Source organism: Solanum tuberosum, unplaced genomic scaffold (assembly GCF_000226075.1).
Source record: "Solanum tuberosum cultivar DM 1-3 516 R44 unplaced genomic scaffold, SolTub_3.0 scf00362, whole genome shotgun sequence".
NCBI lineage: Eukaryota > Viridiplantae > Streptophyta > Magnoliopsida > Solanales > Solanaceae > Solanum > Solanum tuberosum.
In genome coordinates, this window is record NW_006239284.1 from 378,628 (window position 1) to 385,138 (window position 6,511).

The following is a 6,511-nucleotide window of genomic DNA, read 5'->3' on the forward strand; positions in this document are numbered from 1 at the left end:
GCCTATCCGTCTTAATCAGATCTGAGGCGTGACACTATGAAAGCTTACATACCTCTTAGGTATCAAACCCTTGGCGAAATCCTCTTAGAAAGAAACCGTTTTCGGAAATAATAAAATTCGGAAAGTTTGACAATGTTAAGCTAAGTATGAGTTTTGGGTCAACTTTAAATGACCATAACTCCTACAACAGGATAAGTTAGGTGGGTTACATGATATTGTAGGGAATATCTTTGAATTATCTTTCCAACTCCATTGAGTTTGCTCAATTTGAAGTTCGTATGAAGGAGATATGTCCATTTGAAGTCGCGTTGTCTAGATAAGGAAAGTCTATGCCGGATTTTAGAAGGGTATTATGGTATTATGCCGGATTAAATTATTTCGTTTTTGGTAATTACTTTGTGGTCTAAACTGAATTGGGTTAGTTTACGCACTCAATGATTTCACGCTAGGGTTTTTAGGGAAAGAACCCAAGAGGGGAAAAGAGGAGAAAGAGCAAAAGTTCGTCGTTCTTGAAGTTTAGCTTGTGGATTTTGCCAAGGGTTGATCCCTACGAGGTATGTGAGTTCACATAGCATTGTGTTCGTTCACCTATGCACCAAACATGTTCATTTAAGTGTAATTTTCATCCTAAATGATTGAGGATTTGATGTTCTTGGGTTGTGTTTTTGAAATGCTTTCATTATTGAACTTGGATGGGATTGATGAGTTACTTCAGATAGTTTTATCGTCTTTAAGAGTTGTTTTGAGTTACAATCTTGTATATATATACTGGGTAACTGAATCTAAAGAGGAATTGAGAAAAAAAATCAAATTTAAGCGGATTGGGTAGAGAAAATAAAGAAGGAAAAAGTCAAGCAGATTTCGGCACGCAAGTCCGTGTTGAAGCCTTGCTCACCCAGTGCACAAATATCACCTCTGCGTGGCGGAGAGGATGCGGACTCCTCTGTTTTAAAATTTTATTCACGATCAAATATTTAAATGCATCTCTGCGTTGCAGACATGCTCCCATACAGTGTTTTCTTGACCGTTTCTCATGATTAGCCATCTAGAAACACTCCTAATCATCACAATATCTTTCCTATCACATATCACAATCCTTGAATCCATAAATTCAAATTCAAGAAAAGTTAAGAGCCAAGTCTAGAGAGTTCTTAGAGTCCTTTCAAAAGTCTTTTGCAAATTCTTTAAACTTATTTTAAAACTTGAGTTTTGAGTTAAGTAAGAGTAACAAAAGAAGTTCATTTCTTCAAAAAGAGTTTATGGGAACTATGTATTCCAAAAGAGTAAATGTTTTCACATTTAAACAACATAGGAAACACCGATTTCCAAGAGAGACTTTGAGCTAATTTTTGAATAGTTATCTCAAACCACATAAAGAGTTTTTGGTTTTAAACCTATGAGCTGAGTATTTTTGTGAGTAGTATTGAACACCGATGTGGGGACGAGTTCATAACAACTCAATGTCTCCATAAACCATGTAGCCAATGTGGGTAGAAAGGGTCATTACTTTTTAGATGATTCCTTAGTTCTTTTTAGCATAGACTAATGGATCCACTTAGTTGAGGTGTTCTATATCCCGGCAAGTAATAGGACAGTTCTGACAGCGTGGGCGAGACGTTGTATCATCACATAGCTCATAGTGATGGTTGTCGGTTAGAGAAACTCCCACATAATTATATTACTTTACTATATGATTAAATTTGAGTTGCTATTTACTATTTAAATGCTTTATATAAATTTCACCTTCACTATTGTTTAAATTTGCATTTGAGTTCATTATCCATGAGTTGAGTAAAGCTGAGGTAAATGTTCTTTCAGAATTTAGTTCAAGCTTATGTCATGTTTAGTTTTCCCCTCGCATGCTGTACATTCAATGTACTGATTCCTTTTGGCCTGCATCATTTTATGATGTAGATACAGGTAACCAGGATCATCATCCAGTGCCTCGTTGATCCAGTCAAGCACTTGAGTCATTGGTGAGCCTCTTTGCTTTCCGGAAGATCCCTTTGGTTATTTTTTGTTTTATTGATTTTGGTTATTTCACTTGTTAGGATGATCGAGGGTCTTGTCCTGACATACCTCTTAGTAACTAGAGGCTTCATAGACAGTTAGATATGAGTTCTTTAGTCTTCATATTTCAGTTGTTTGATTTTAAAGACTTGAATTGCCATTTTTGCTAAGTTGAATATTATTTTCTAAACCTTCTCAGTTTATCTATTCAGACAGTTTATTTAAGTACATTTTATGTTGAGTAAGTCTTCCGCTGAGAGTCTAGCCAGGCCAAGGGTTCGCTTAGGGCCAACAATAATTCTCGAGTGCCAGTCCGACCTAGGGTGTTGGCTCGGGGCGTGATAGAAAAAGTACTAAAATACTGCAAAAAAAGACGTGGGACTGCGTCGCCTTTTATGCCAAAAGCGCACAATCAATATCGTCGCTATTTTTGCCAAAAGCGACGCAGTCAATCTCCTCACTTTTTGGCTCGACGCTTTTGTATGCTAAGTTCTCTAAATGTGAGTTTTGGCTAGAGTTTGTGGCATTCTTAGGCCACATTGTTTCCGGTGATGGGATTAGAGTTGACACTCAGAAGATAAAAGCGGTGCAGAATTGGCCTAGACTCACATCTCTAACTGATATTAGGAGTTTCTTCAGATTGGCTAGATATTATAGAAGGTTCGTAGAGCGGTCCTCATCTATTTCATCCCCTTTGACCAAGTTGACTCAGAAAACAAGAAAGTTTCAACGGTCTGAAGCTTGTGAGAAAAGCTTTCAGGAATTGAAAAAGAGGTTTACTACTGCCCCAGTATTGACCTTACCAAAAGGTACTCAAGGCTTTGTTGTATATTGTGATGCGTCTAGAGTTGGTTTGGGCTGTACGTTAATGCATAATGGCAAAGTTATAGCTTATGCCTCAATACAACTTAAGGTTCACGAGAAGAAGTACCTAAGCTATCATCTAGAGTTGGCTGCCATAGTATTTGCTTTGAAAATATGGCGTCACTATCTTTATGGTGTTCATGTGGATGTGTTCACCGATCGCAAGAGTCTCTAGTATGTGTTTAGTCAGAACAATCTTAATCTCAGACAAAGAAGGTGGTTTGAGTTACTCAAAGATTATGACATGAGTATCCTCTATCACCCAGTTAGGGCTAATGTTGTTGCTGATGCCTTGAGTAGATTGTCTATGGGTAGTACCGCCCATTTTGAGGAAGATAAGAAAGAGTTAGAAAAAAAGGTGCATGGACTTGCACGATTAGGAGTTCGACTAATGGACCACAAAAGCAGGAGTAGTCGTGATGAATGGGGATAAATAATCATTAGTGTCAAAAGTTAAAGAAAAGCAAGACCAAGATCCTATTTTTCTTGAATTGAAGGCAAATGTTCATAAGCAAAAAGTAATGGCTTTTTAACAAGGGGAGATCATGTGTTGAGGTATCAAGGTAGACTGTGTGTACCAAGGGTAAATGAACTCCAAGAGAGGATCATGGAGAAAGCTCATAGCTGCATATATTCTATTCATCCGGGTTCCACAAAGATTTATCGAGACTTGAGAGAAGTTTATTGGTGGAGTAGTATGAAGCAGGGCATTGCAGAGTTTGTTGCTAAGTGTCTGAATTGCCCATAAGTTAAAGTAGAGCTCCATATGCCCGATGGTTTGGCTCAAAATATAGAACTTCCGGAATGGAAGTGGGAGATGATTAATATCGATTTCATTACTGGCTTGCCAAGGTCTCGCAGGCAGCATGATTCTATTAGGGTGATTGTTCATAGAATGACAAAATCAGCCCACTTTTTCCCCGTAAAGACTACCCATTCAGCAGAGGATTATGCCAACTTGTATCTTCAAAAGGTAGTCAGACTTCATGGGGTGCTAGTTTCGATTATATCAGATAGAGGTGCACAATTTACTGCACAGTTCTGGAAATCTTTTCAGAAAGGCTTGGGTTCAAAGGTGAACTTGAGTACTTCTTTTCATCCTCAGACGGACGGTCAAGAAGAGTGCACTATTCAGACCTTAGAAGATATGTTTAGGGCTTGTGTGATTGATTTCAGGGGTAATTGGAATGATCACCTACCTCTCATCGAGTTCTCCTACAACAATCTATGGAGAAAGTGAAAGTCATTCAAGAGACGTTAAAACAACACAGAGTCGTCAGAAATCCTACGCTGCTGTTGGGAGAAGGGAGTTAGAGTGTGAAGTAGATGATTGGGTATACTTCAAATTTTTACCCATGAAGGGTGTCATGAGATTTGGTAAGAAGGGAAAGCTTACTCCCCGGTATATTGGCCCTTACAGAATATTCAAAAGGGTTGGTAATGTAGCTTATGAGTTAGAGCTATCCCAAGAGTTAGCAGCGGTTCATCCGGTATTTCACATCTCCATGTTGAAGAAGTGCATCGGCGATCCTTCACTTATCATACCTACTGAAGATATTGGCATCAAGGATAGTTTTTCTTATGAGGAGATCCCGATTCAGATTCTAGACCTTCAGATTCGAAAGTTGAGGACCAAGGAAGTAGCAGCAATTAAAGTTCTTTAAAGAAATCAATTTGTTGAGGAAACTACTTGGGAAGCTGAGGAGGATATGAAGAAGAGATATCAACATCTCTTTGAGCTCGGATAAATTCCAAACCAAGGTACTAATTTTTTTCTTAGTACTATTTAAATTGATATACTTGATGTGTTAGATTTGCTTGTTGGGTGTTTGAGTTTAATGTTAGATGTAACCCCCTTAGTCTAATAAGAGTAATCTCATTCGAGGATGAATATTACCAAGGGGGATATATTGTAACAGCTCGCTATTTGAAAGAACTAGAAAGATCTAGATTTAGAAAGAGTCATTTTTGGAAAGAACGGAAAATCTGGAAAATTGGATATGTTAAGTACGGATTTTTGGTCAACTTCAAACAACCATAACTCCTATATCTGGATGAGTTAGGTTTACTACGAGATACCGTAGGAAATTTCTTTGAATCATCTTTCCAACGCCACCAAGTTTGCGCTATTTCAAGTCTGTATGAGGGAGATATTTTCATTTGAAGTTGCACTGTCTAGATAAGAAAAGTCAAAACTGGATTTTAGAGGGGTATTGTGGTCTTTTCATTACCCAATTAATTAAATTCGTTTTTGGTAATTACTTAGGGATCTACACTGAATTTTTTCAGTTTATGCACACAAGGAATTCACGCTAGCGTTTTTAGAGAAAAATGCAAGAGGAGAAAAGAGGAGAAAGAGCCAAAGTTCACCGTTCTTGAGGTTTTGCTTGTGGATATCGTCAAGGGGTGATCCCTCAGAGGTATGTGATATCACATAGCATTGGTTTAGTTCACTCATGTGTCAATCATGATTTCATTTAGTGTAATTGTGATCTTGAAATAAAAGATTATGAGTTTCTTGATGAATTTTGTTTAAGTTTCGTTTGAATCTTGATTGTTGAGTTTTGGAGGAGTTCTTGAGGTTGTTTGATGAGATTTATGGTTGTTTATGAGTTGTTTCTTGTACGATTTGATTGTTTATTCGATTCCAAGTGTTTGGGGGAAAGAACCAATCTAAAACTAGAGGTATTAGATGCAACACCCCTAAAATACTAGACCAACTCTTGCATGTCGATGCATTATTTCTTAATTACTACAAACTGTTTTACTCTTATTTTGGGAACTTAAAATTTTGTGATATTTGCAACCTTTGCTTAAAATAAATTGTTCTCGTAATTTAAGGTTTTGTATGGGTGTATTTATGTAATTTTTCTAATTAAAATTTCATATGAATTGAAAGTGTTGGTATCAATTATATACATATAGGTGTAATATGTATACATTTTGGGCAGCACACAATAATTTGGGGCAGCACCTTTTAGTGACAGTTGTAAATGTGACTAAGCATCACTCTTAAGACTATATTATCATACCTCCTATTGTGATTTTCGTTTGGAACTGAAGTCCAAGAACCTAAGAACATTTTCTAACCAGTTGTTCATCAAAATCACAAGAGAAAACCTTGGTCCTTCTAGATGGAAGTCGAGACATCCTACCTTTTGGTGAGTTATCAAAACTTGTTTTTTTAGCTGAGTAGTGTTTAGTACTTTTAGAATTTATCGTTCTGTATAACTCCTTTTTCGGTGAATAAATATGATTTGGAAAGATAATTCATATACCTACAACCCTTTTGTTTATGGTAAACTCTAATTTAGCTTTTATGAGTAGGAAACAAGGGACGCAACATATGATATATTTTGTCCAGATTCTGGAATTTGAAATCCTGTATGTTCATCTATGAGTGTTTTGATTATATCTTTTTGTACAAAGCGTATTTTATGGTGATTCTTGATTATTTGCAAGCTTAAGATATGTACCTACATCTTTTATGAAGGATATAAATTCCATTTTGGCCGTTTTCTGATTCAAATCTAAGTTGCGACATGAAGTGTTTTTATTAGGCAGAATTTCTATTTTTGGAGTACAGTCGTATTTGTACAGGCTAGGCTTACTTGTGATGATAACCTTGTGTTACGCC